At 44.2% G+C, this 13,300-nt stretch overlaps 1 protein-coding gene across 1 annotated transcript in view; it reads right to left on the bottom strand.

The window, feature by feature from the left end:
- Positions 1-11,589, bottom strand: part of LOC144822180 (3 beta-hydroxysteroid dehydrogenase type 7-like) — a 125,062-nt gene extending 113,473 nt beyond the window's left edge. Inside the window, exon 1 of the mRNA XM_078679371.1 lies at positions 11,517-11,589. The gene's annotated coding sequence lies outside the window, so the exon portion shown is untranslated. The remainder of the gene's footprint in view (positions 1-11,516) is intronic.
- Between the last annotated feature and the right edge of the window lie 1,711 nt (positions 11,590-13,300).

The following is a 13,300-nucleotide window of genomic DNA, read 5'->3' as shown; positions in this document are numbered from 1 at the left end:
GCCATTGTTTTGATTTCACCGAGAACTTCAGCAAAAGAATGTGCTAACGACCAGTTCGTATGACATCCTTATTGACGTATCTATGTCCATCCTTACGTCAATCTCGGCACCTTACAGGTATAAATATTACCGGTATTGCCTTAAGCAAACACACGCGGTGGTGACGAGATCGGAGCAGCCAGACCTGCCGAAGCCCAGAGCAGAGCAGACCCCGCTGGCGCAGCCCCGCCTTCCTGACGCGCTGAAAACGAGACGCTGCTTTCTCCTGCCGAGAAATCCAGCTCCGGCGCTTCCGGGCAGCCCTCGCAGGCAGCCTGGAATATCGAGACCAGAGACGAGAGATACCATCCCTCATTCATCCTAGATTCCAGGTACAGAACTGAATAACCCCTTGCAGAGAATTCTTGAGTCAGTCACTTGGCAAAACAAACTTAACTTAAACTGCTACTTTCTATTCCCGCCCACGTATTAGGCTTAGGTCAGGTACACTGGGGTAGGCGTAGTTAGAAACACCAGTTGAGCACGATTAGTCAAATGTATATGTGTATGTATCTATTTTATTCATTTTAAACCATCTTATGGCTTAGAAACCATATAAATGTTTTTACAGTATTATTTTATACTTCTGCTTTTATTGTATGCACTTTACTTAACCATAAGTATTGCGATAATATCGATCCATTTCTCTTGTATGAGAAAAGAGACTGATCAATAAATACCATCTTTTATTGAACACGCCCGTCTCTTCCTTTTTCTCTACAATCTGGTGAGACTAAGAATGCACGTACTGACTGAGTAAAATAAGTTGTCTTTTGTTTTCACACGACTCTAGAGATACACTCTTGATTAGGGGAGAGCAAAGTTGTCATGTTCTATGGTTGTCAGAAACTAAATCCCTTCTTGTCTATCCAGGGAGGTCCAACTCCTCCTTGCCTATTCGAGAAAGTTTCTAGTGAACTCTGAGCTAGCTGGCAAACCCAAAACTTTAAGTCTAATATCGACAATAGAAGACCTAGTTAACGTCTGGTCTAGGCCTATACTATTGAAGGTATTATTCCAATGCGCAGAGCCTATTGGGATAATAGGAACTACACTACAACACTATATATGCCAAGAGCCGGGGGGAGAGTGATGCGATTGGGGAGGACTTGAACGCAATCCCACTTACTGCTTTAGATGCTGATGAGGCTGAGGCCTTAGGAGCCCCCATTAATGTACATGAAACAAGGGCTGCAATTAAGGGACTGGCTAAAGGTAAAACACCTGGAACAGATGGGATACCCATAGAGCTGTACGCTGTGGATGTTGAGGAACTACCATCCAGATTAGAGGAAGTATATGGGGCAGCCCTGGAGGAGGGCCAACCACCGGGGTCCACCTGGGAAGCCCTGATTGTCCCACTTCTTCAGCCTGGTAAGAGCCCCACAGAGCGCGAAGCATACATGCCATTATCAATGTTAGATTTTAAAATACTAAGTAAAATACTGGCTATGAGACTGCGACCGCTTATGTCGACCCTTGTACATCAAAACCAGTCAGGATTCTTTCTGGGCGCAATATGGCACTCAATATCAGGCAGCTCATAGCCCTTATGACTAGAGGAGGTGCAGGGAGAGACAAAGAAGTGGTCTTCGCAGTAGACATTGAAAAGGCTTGTGACAGTCTTGAGTGGGGATTTTTATACAGTGTGCTCGACAAAATGGGAATGGGACAGGGCTTCTCGGCATGGGTTAGACTAATAAATTCAGGGTCAACAGCAAGAATTTGAGCAGGATGAACGATCTCAGAGAAATGCAGAGTTGAGCAGGGGACTCGACAGGGATGCCCTTCTCGCTACTCCACTTTGACCTCGAAATGGAGCCTTTGGTCTACCTGGCCCGCACAGGAGGACACTACCAAGGGATACGATTGGGGGCCAAAGCGCACTATATAGCCCTTTATGCTGATGATCTGTTGCTCTTCCTGGGTAATGCGCAGGAGGATCTACCAGGAGCTAGAGCGTTGATGGGTGAGTTCGGAGAAATACTCGGACTGAAAATGAACTGGCGAAAGTCCAAATGGTTTCTATTGACGGCTTCTGGGACACCCGTGGCGGAATTAAGAGCTCTCACTTGGGAACCCCACTGTCTAGAGTACTTGGGGGTGAAATTATAGCATGCCCCAGCTGACATATTTGAGGGAAATCTAGTTACGGCAGTGAGGTCCTTGAAGGCATAATAGAGTTGTGGAAGGGTCTCCCACTATCGCTAGCTGGAAGAGTGGCCCACTTGAAAATGGTGACGTTGCCAAGACAACTATACTACTTCACGACACTTCCAATGTGGATACCCTCGAAATGGTACGCAGACTTACAATCTATAGTACATCCTTCCTGTGAGCATGGCCCGGAGGCGGGTCGCTCTTTGAACAAAGCAACAATCAACACGGTAAGGCAGACTAGCGGTCCCAGATTTTGCGCAATACTACTAAGCGGCCCAACTACAGTGGGTGGGGAGGTGGATAGGAGACCTTCAATCCCAGACCAGGGAGGTGGACCCACTTGCTCCAGACTTAGGAATCTTATGGACGCTACTGCTGGGTAGGGGTAGAGACACATCTGAAGATTCTGAAGTGATAATGATAGACAGACGGTGCTGGAGACAAGTTCTCCAAAAGACGCAGACCAAATTCCCATACTCCCCTGACCTTCCCATACCCGTACTCGGGGTGCTTTCTTGTGGATCAGCTTGGGTGGGACTCGAAAATTGGGAAGCAGCAGCAGTGACAAGAATAGGGGATCTGTACAGCTTGTGGAGGGAACTCATGCCTTTTGAGGACTTCAGAGAAGGGTATGACCTGTCCCAGGGGCATTTTCTACTGCATGTGGGGCTAGTAGCAGCGATTACAGCACATTGAAGATTGGGACCTGCTAAGCCCCCTCTGCATGCCACTTGTGGGTCCTTGGGTACTGGGGGAGGTACAATTAAAGTAGTTGCCTGGCTATATGGGGCCCAAAGCAGAGATATGACACAACCAGACTAAACTACGGAATAACTGGACGGAAGACCTGAATATCCCCCTAGATGACAAATCCTCGGAAAACGTATTGAGGGGGGATACCCAAATCATCGAGATATGCCCATCCGACTAATCAACTTTTTCATATTGCACAGAGCATACCTCACTCCCGGAAAGATAAACATGTTTATTCAGAGGGATGATGCGAAATGCCCAAGATGCAGAGAGGTGGGTGTGGAGCTACTACATATGCTATGGACATGCCCTGGGCTACAGGCCTTTTGGGAAGCAGTAGCAACCACCATTGGGGGGGTAATAGACCGCCCGATCCCACCCACTTCTGCTCACTGTTTATTGGGGCTGTTCCCACACAATGCTAAGAACTGGGTCACTAGTTGATTTCAAGACTTGGCCCTGGTTCTGGCAAAGCGGAAGATTACGCAACATTGGAAATCCTCAGGGGGGGGAAGTCTCACTTGGAAGGCTGAGCTAGAGAGTTGGACGGCCTGCGAGGGGAGGATACTCCTTCAAAAGGCCAAAAGAAGGATTGGGAAATTGTAGCAAGCTCTGGCCTTGAAAGCCCTAGTCAATAGCCTGAAAGAGCCTGAATTACCTTCGGGGGAGACAACTTCGATGGGAGTATCCCCATGAGGTACGCCCGAGCCGGGTGCGGGGAGGGAGGAGGAAACATGGATTTAGAGAGGGGGATTCTGATACACTCCAACACTAGAAGATGGCGGAAGGGGGAACTTCTGGGCAGGAGGGAGAGGGGGAGAAAACCACGAGGATTACACTCAACCCTCAGGCACACGACTCTTACTGATACAGGACGACTGCTGGAGATCTACTAGGGGGGAGGGAAGAAGGGAGTTGGGCATTAGGAAAGAGAAGGGGATGTGTATTAGTTCCAGTACCTTGTCAAAATCTCATAACTCTAGATCAGTTGCACAAAGGGTCGATACGATGTAACTAATAGTTGAAAATGAATATAGAAATGTAATGTAATGGATATCAAATGTGTTATTTGAAACTCCAATAAAATATGTAAAAAAAAATGACAGATCCTTAATTGGTGAGTTAGTGACTCATTGGTGTCAGAATCAAGTCGATATCTCCCTGTCTGTTATGTGTCTATGCTGTGCAGCTTATGTGGGCACAATTCTCCAACAGAAAACAACTACGACTTTTAGCATGTAAATAATATTATGATATGTCTTGCAAAAAGGCACATTAACATTCAAAGGATAAGAACTTAAAATAATATTTTTTTACATTTAAAAAAAATATATAATATATGTTTTTTGTATGATTATTTAAAATCTTTACAATAAAAAGCAACAAAAGCGCAACATTAATACTGATTGGTTAAAATTTCAATAAAACCATGTGATTTAAATAATAATCAACCATATGTTCCCCTTTTTTTTTATACATCTATAAGAATGCAGGGTGATAAATGTTGTTGGTCAAGGTGCACTTTAGAATGACAGGGTGGACAGATGAAGGGTGCTTTGTTGGCGCTGTCCAAATAGGGGTCTATTTCCTCACACAGGAAGCTGTAGTCAGTCTGTTGTTGAGGCACGTTGGATTGTGGGCCCCTGGCGAGGTTTTTCTGCCTTTATGAGTGCCTTTTCCACACAATGAGTGTACTTAACTATTCTAGCAATGGAACTTGTATCTGATGAATTAAAGCGGGTCAGGACTGCTTCCCTGCAAGTATGCACCCCTTGCTTTTTCCAATGGGGGCACAAGAGTACTCGGCGAATTCATAGTGTGGTTGGGCAGAGACAGATGGTGTGGACCAGGTTTTCAACAGCCAACCCGCATGACCTGCAGGCCATATCTCTAGCTGTCCTCATCCAGGGCTTAATAAATGGTAGTGACTGGAATCCGCCCATTCGGCAGAACAAGAATTGTTTGTCTTGGGATTTAAGGCTTCCGCAAGGTACTGCTAGGGTTTCAGGGATGTGTAGCTGTTCAATACAACCCAGGAGTGTTGGCGTTTCGCTTGGGTTGCCCTATCCTCTAAGGATGCTGATATTTTAGATGATTTTGATAACGCTTTTTTGAATTGATGTAGGCTTGCTGAGCTTAGCCACAATTCCTTCAGGCCTAGCAGTATGATGGTATCATTGAAATACTTGAAAAGGGCGTGCGTGGCTTTTTTCGCAATCTCCTCACAAACATAGTAGATAATAGAATTGGGCTCCGTATGTTTTAGCTTATAGCAGAGAGTAGCCAAAGCTGCTCCCCTTGCTTGAATATGCTTTGTTAGCCCAAGCTCAAGTCTGATTTGTGCTGGTGAAGTGCATTGGGGACAATGAAAGATTTTCCTGTATATATGAATTAGGATTTTCTCCAGGACCAAGATGTCTCTGCCTCTCAATGCTTCACACCCATAAGCTAGGGTTGATATTATTTTTGCTTTAGCGGTTTTAAGTATCGGGGTATAGGAGGGCCCATTTATGTGCCTGAATAGCCATGATAGGTCTGCTGCGATGGCCATCCCTTTCTTTCTGATCTCCTCTTTATGGGACTTTAAGGAAATGTAAATATTTCATAGTTTTCTGAAATTCTTAGGGTCAATCTAAAATAGCTGATGCTTGGAAAACATTACAATCAAAAATGTATTGATATCAATGTCATGTAAGTACATAAATATATTTGTATAACTAGGAAGTAATGGAGCCCAAAACAGCGGATAAAGTTCAGGAGAATGATTCCTGGTGGTTTACAGAGATGAACTTAACTGTTTCCAATATATTTAAGCATGGTGGTGTTTCCTGTTGTGATAAAAACACAGAAAAGCATGTCCCCAAATCCAGTAATCCCCACTAGGATATTAACACCTGTTGTAAGAAATGCTCATCTCTTTAATGCCTGAATTCATCAATCAACTAGCAAAGTGGAGGGAGATGCATTCCATTCCATGCAAAGCATTCTTTGTAAGCAGTTGAACTAGATGCATTTTTTTAGCAATCTGCAGATTAGGCAACAGATGGTGGATTATGGATCAAATGTGTCAAATTATTGTCTTTGCCTAACTCTTGCTCTGCCAAACAAGACGCAGAAAGACCTGTAAGACTCAAACCCGGAAGACACTGCCTGGCATGTTAAATACCTGAGGAAATTAGCAGCGCAGGCGCTAGAGCGGTCACCTGCAGAGCCATGACTGGGAGACCCTGGCCATGAACTGAGGTCCTGTAATGACGTAACAAGGAGTAGTGCATACAACACAACCAGCTGCGGCCCGTGGAGGGAGTGCCGGTGGTACAGAAAGGCGGGGCGGGGGAGGGGCAGGGTGGAGGGTGCTAAAAATCAGAATATGGGTAATTGGAGGTAAGTAAACAATGTAATTATTAAAACGAATTTCGTAGCGCGAGCTGCATCGCATTTTGCGATGCAGGGCGCGCTACGAAATTTGTTTTATTTATTACAATTATTAGACTCGAAAATACCGAATCGGTAAAATTCGGTATTTTCGAATCAGTAAATTTAAATTACCTACATCTAGCCCCAAGTCCTGTCACCCTTAGCAGAACATCATTTTGTTACATAGAGATAATTTTAGACTGTGTGCTTTTTCATTGTTAGGGTTAAATACATTGCTTTAAAGTTGCCATATTAAGATAGCTCATCTTACCTTTGGATTTCCACTTTGACCTACAAACGTCAGTGGTCAGCAGCGCATCAAGTCAGAGTGGAGGTATCCAGTGTCTCTGCTCTTACTCTCCCTCCATTACCCTTTCCCGGTCTCTACTACTGAGTGTGATTCATTTGGAGAGGGGAGGAAGAGTGCATCACTCCTGGTGGATCCAGAAGACAAGGTTAGTCTTTTCTAACAATATGCTATTATTCTTCCCCTGCTGAAACATCCATCTGTTGATACCTAACATCAATGTTAAGCCAATAATCACCTCAAATCCATATTTTTTTCACCTAAGCTCTTGAATGGTTGGTATACAACCAACTTATTCTACCAGTTAAACTTCTAGCTACTTAATACTTGCAATTAGAAGTTTGTGAATTGCGCTTCACTTAAATGGCCCTCGAATCTACCTTCCTTAAATCTATCTTCCGTTCTCTGTTCACTATATTCACCACACCTTCATACACATTCTCTTCAGCCACTCACCTGCTGCTGAGGCTCCCAATGGCTCTGATGCGTTCATGCCCCTTGCCTCACTTGGATCATGGCCAAAGCTCTTGTCTGTTTCTCCCCTCGTCTTCAGACACATTACCAGTCTCTTGGGTCCCCACTCTCTCTCACCGCTGACCACCCTACCAACTGGCTTTCCCCAAAGCTCCTTACTTGGTTCTCCTCTGCTCTCACTGTAGATAAGCTTACTTGGAGAGATTTTTTGTGTTGATTAATTTATTTATACGTGATTTTATGTTGTACAAGCAAAGCACCCAGGGTTGCAGTGCACTTTACATGAGTGTTGTTCAACCAATTACAAGAATGTACAGAAAGTTCCAAAGGTTGCACATCACCTAGAAAAAAAATACATAATGGCTGAACATAAAGTAGTAATAGGGAAAACGCAGGCTCTGGGCTAGTCTTTTAGTTAGTGAAATAGTTGCAGTATAATCAGTATTTAAATTTGATAATTGATAGGAACAAATGCACAAATGCAGACACAGAGAGAGAATTTGATAGAACTAAGTTAGAACTTGAATCATTCATATATTATGCATGCAGAGCAGTGCGGGCTCTTCAGATCGATTTGAAACATTTTCCTAGAAAGAGGTGGCCCTGACAGCTAGTGGAATGGAGTTAAACATACTGGGATCTATTCCAGAGAAAGATTGTGTAAGAGAACCTTTCTTTTTTATAGGCTGGAGTTTCAAGCTGAAGTGGTCAGACCTCTGAAGGGGTCAATGGCTGCCTGAGATAACCAGAAAGGTCAGGGTCTCAAAGTCCAGTGCCTTGCGAGTGAGGCATGTTAAGGTACAGAAACTCATTGCCTCTATGGGAAGCCATTTCATTTGGATTGGCAAGATGTGATAGAACGTTATTGCGACTGTGTCCCATTGTGCAGTGGCATTCAGTGCTGCTTTGATAGGGTTCAGTTGCAGGTAGGAAATGCCTGTGAGAACCGATTAACTGTAGTTTAACTTCAAGAGCATGAGCGCTTTGGACCACTTATTGAAATCCAGTCCCGGGATAAAATTAGTCAATTCTTCAAGATAAGTGAAAAAACTGTCCTACATACAATTATATTACGTGAGATTGCAGCCTGAGGTGTTCAACTGAGATTAAACCAAGAGGTTTGTGCCAATCTATAACTGAGCATCTGCAGTTCAGAACAGAGAGGTCATTGGGTCAAAATCTCAGCAGAATAGTAGATTTAGAGTGTGGTGGGACGAAGAAACCCCTTTGTAAGTCCCTCTACTTTGAGGTGATATTGTGTTAACCATATTGACTATTCTCCAGGATTTAGGACACAAGTTCACCATCTCAAACAACTTATTTTCCATGTAAAACTGGTACAATATATTAGATTGGTAAAACGTATGAGAAATGTTCCATAAAAAGATTGAAAGGTATAGTCGTGAGGATCGAGCTTGAGGGACTGCTTTTTGGAGCCAACGACCTTCTTTTCATGTACTGACACTGTTCATCTAGCATGATAAGAACCATTTGAGGACTGCGATATTCTCTCCTCGCTAATCCTTATGAGAGTGGAGTGATCAACTGTGTCAAAATATGCTGAAAGGTCTGGAAGATGAGAAGGCAGGCAAATATAGAAACATTGTGATAAAAATAGTGTCCTAAATACTATTTACAAAAATACTAACCCATGGGATGTACATTTTCTCTAATTAGATTATATTCTCACAGTGATATTCTGGTACCACACCACATGCAGGAATCAGTTATCCTAGTTGAGAATCTTCAATTCATCAACTATTTTTCGGGTTAGGGCCTCTATGGTGTATCCTCACCTGAAATTCAGCAAAACAGGAGTTCGACAATGAAGTTTCTTTTCCACTATGATAAAATTGAGATGGGTCTACATACAGCTACCTAGCACCCTAGCTAAAAAGAGTAGGTCAGAAGTTCTGTCCAATGTCTTTTTAGTAATGGTGAGACATGGCCTGGCAGTGTACCTTGTGGGGAAAGTGGTTAATCAGGTTTATTAAATAGGATTTGGCATCTTTAGGGTATAAAGAAACTGTAGGTGTCAATTTAACTTCAGAGTAGGACTTCAATCAGTCACCACTAACACCTCAGTACCACCTGTTCAATGTCAAGAACATCCGGTAATAATTCCCATTTCACTCAGTCGTAATCCTGCTGAACGCACTGATCTCTTGTATGCTAAACTGATGCAACCTCTTCTGGTGAAGGAGATGCATGACAGGGTCTCACATGATCCCTTTCACATCTGGTCAAGTTATGCTCCTCAGGTTCTGGCAAACTCCACTCCCCGGTAATTTTTTCCTCCAGGTCACCTTTGTTGGAATACCCCTCAGACCCAGCTCAGAGAGATACCCTCCCTTTCTGAGTTTGAACGAGACCTAATGTCACAACTCCTGCCTCTGGAACGTAAAGCGCCCTCTCCCACTCAAGGTACACAAGTGTGTAAGTATAGACATATTTTTAAATATGACTTGTAATGCATGCATCCTTGTATTAAACTCACCAAACCTCATATATCATCACAACTTCTTCATGTACCAGTATTGGAAAGAAGCCTTTATCTACCACCTTTGTAGCTTTGTGGAGCACTTTTTTGAGAAGGCCATTTTACGTTGTTTTTTTTTTTTAATAAAATAGACTCAAACTCCACCCTCATGTCGGCGTTCATGGCACAAATTTGAGAACTGAACAAGATAAGGACCTAATGGACCTTTTACTGACAGCAGCTGTGAAAATGGTCCTAACCAACTGGAAAGACTCGAGCAAAACTAGCTACAAAGGATGGATCAACTGGGCCACGCATCTCAGAGGAGCAGACAATATTGCACTACAATGTTCACCCTGGAAAGCGTCTCCGAGTGTGTTATGGGAAGCTCTGGGCACTTACCTAGACTCGTATGAACCCCCATAATTTTGCTCCTTAGTATAACATGGTTGGACCTTCATGCGAGCTCAAACATCCTAAAAGTGGGTCAGATGTAATGCAGAATGTATAGCTGATGCCAATGTAATGTAAAGAGACTGTATCTCTCTCCACGCCTGTCCTATTCCTTTTATGTTTCACCACTAATTTTTTCTGTCCTTTCCCTCTTACATCTTTTTCGGTCTAAAAAAAACAAACAATTGGGGCTAGCTAGATATCCACAAATGTATAAACTACTATTATCCATTCTTGGCTAACCCTGTAACAGTGGTTGTGATTGTATTCTTTATAACAAAAAAAATAAAATAATAAACAATATAAAAAACACACATCTTTAGCCATTCACAGGTATTTCAACATACACACACATACATACAGTCACAGATATAAGTACCAACAGAGAATCAAGAAACCACAGCTGCCATGTATCCACACAGTCACACAGCACATGCAGACACAGTGACACACAATCGTTCACAGAAATAGGCAAATACACACACAGACATATACAGGAACGCACTGGCACTTACCCACACGCAGACATATGGTCACAACAGAGATGACACCACCCACAAAAACAAACCCAGTCAAAGATGAGTTGACAAACACTGACATGTCCACGGAGAGTCACAGCCACACATATATGTACTCACATGGAAACATGCTGACACACACAGGCACATGCCTTCAACACACAGGTATCAGCACTTAGGTACCCAGAGAAGCAAAACAGATATGTGCTCAGATAGCCCCACACACGCACATGATTGTACAGACATGTTCACACACATGTATGAAGATACACAGTGGCACGAACAGCAACCTGGGCACCCTGGTTTGAATTAGACTGTGAGTTGGATACTAATAACATCACAGTGATACAACCCCTGATGTTGGGCACAAGTGACCGGCGTTGTTTACTATAATTCATTGTTTTTACAATGTGTACATCTGCTCGACCCGGAGTGACAGCTACAAACTCAAAGATGTATAGAGAACGTCTAAAAAACATAACAGGCTCCGCCGTTATAAATGATAGCGCCTCTGTTTACACAAATTGCAGACAGTGATGAAACTGTAAATATACACTACCCCAAACACCTGCCCCGCAGCCTCCCAGCACACCCTGATTTCTAGAATCCGGTCTGACCCGGATGATGGGCCCCATGTGTTCCGTCTCACGTTTCAGATGTTCTTGCTGCCACAATTAAACAAACACTTGCCAATGTTGTACTGTTTTTTTGAGCTACTACCCTTTTCAAGAACATAAAATTAAATAAAATGAGTCGGATCACCAAATAAAATAACTATAGCAAATATAATAAAAATGCACCTGAAACGTAAGTCTGAGTTTTGTTTCGAAAAATAAGTCCCACATTATAGAAAATAACTTGTTGAACTGTTAACCCCAAGCGCCTGTCAGATATAAACATATAATATAGAGTATACCTTGACGTAAAACCGAGTACTCGGACACTCCGCCCTGCGCTGCTCCTTGTCTGTGAGATGCTGTATAAACGGTCTGTTTATTAGGAGAAAGAAAGAGACCCTTGAACCGTCCGCCATCAGCCACGGAAGCACGTGGGAGGGGCGCGAGGCGTGCTATTACCAGAGGCGCGAATCAACACTGGGTTAATATGTCAGCAAATTCTATTACAGGACCGGAGGATGCAGATTATGCTTCACATTTCTTTACTGCAATAAACACAGCAGCCAATGAAAATTAATATTTTCATAAATAACAGTGAAACAAACTACATTTCCCATGATAACACATGAGTATAGGCACGCCCCCATAGTCCATAAGAACCCCTTGCGTGCTCCCATCATCCTCTTTCTTGGCTGCTCACAGCAAGAGTTAAGTGCACCTATTTACTGGTCCCCTCAATCTGCTGTAGCTTGGGGATATTCTATTTTATTGAAAATATATGATATGTATGCATTTAATGTGCTTTATTCTGTTTATACTTAGCGCTACGATTTGATACTCAGTATGTCAGTTATTCGTTGTGTTGCCTTATTGTAATGGTCGCGCTTTAAAGCGCTCAGGGACTCTGCATTCAGCGCTGCTGGGTCGCTCCAGCTCTCGGCGCTCACTTTCCTTCACGCGCTTTGAGCGCTTTTGTTGCTCGGTCTCTGACCGACAGGGAGCCGGTCGCATCGCTCAGAAGAGCCGTTTCCCGGTAGCGCTGTGGCGCGCGTTGGGCTCCCCTGGTACGCCCTTCACGTTTAGGCCGGGTGGCTCACGGCCGACGCGCGTGCCCAAACGCTGACCAATATGGGCTTGTTTCTAGTAGGATTTGGTCGCGTTTGGGCGGCGCGCCTCGGCGCGATCCCCGATCTTACACGGGACGCATTTACAGTGCATCCTTCACACCGGCAGGCTCCCTGGGTGATCGCCTTTTAAGAAAATTGCTGAAAGGTTGTAAAATACAGGGCCTTGGAGTGAGCACACACTCCTATGAATATTTGGCCAGGTCTTTGACCCTAAAGAGTACAGCTTTGCTGAGGGGGTTTGGGAATAGTTCCAAATTGTCGGTGTGCTGTGGGCTGACCCCCCCCCCCCCCATTACCCCTCCTGTGTGTGGACAGTAGGGATCTGTCCCAGTGTATTAATATTTACTCCAGGCAAGATGGAAGAGTGGGCACAAGACCCCGAGGAGTATTATGGAGGAGAGCAGGAAGTTGGAGACGGACAGCAGGAGGCTGTTCTAGAGGACAATAATGTGGAGGCTTTGGATGCCTCAGTCCAGGCTTCAGTAAATAAAGCCATGGAAACTAAAGTTCCTCAAACGGTGCAACAAGCACTAGCTGTGGCACTTCGTCCGATCAGGAAGCAACTGGAAGGGTTTGCCAAACGTCATGGATATGACAAGCCAAAGAAACAGAAGAAGGAACAGGCCTCTTCCTCAGCCACTACCTCGCAGTCCCAGGTTCAAACTCAAGAGCAATGGCCACACTCTCAGACACTCGCGTCTTTACCAGCGTCAGGTATGGGGGACCACCCTTATCAGGCGGGAAGGCAAAGGCTAAGCGCCCAATTCAAGTGGATACTGGTACCACTACTACCAATACTGATACGGACACTGATACCTCAGAGGAGCCCCCTCCTCCGAAGAAAGCCAAGGTGGCCCCTAAGGAGGCGGCAGACAAGGCTAGCACTCCGTTTAATTTTGATACTTCAGACATTGTGCACCCCAGGTCATCAGACTGGGTTCCACCCCCTGCGGTGT

Source organism: Lissotriton helveticus, chromosome 3_1 (assembly GCF_964261635.1).
Source record: "Lissotriton helveticus chromosome 3_1, aLisHel1.1, whole genome shotgun sequence".
NCBI classification, from domain to species: Eukaryota; Metazoa; Chordata; class Amphibia; order Caudata; family Salamandridae; genus Lissotriton; species Lissotriton helveticus.
Note: the sequence above shows the minus strand (reverse complement) of the source record. Positions and strands in the feature narration are given on the sequence as shown.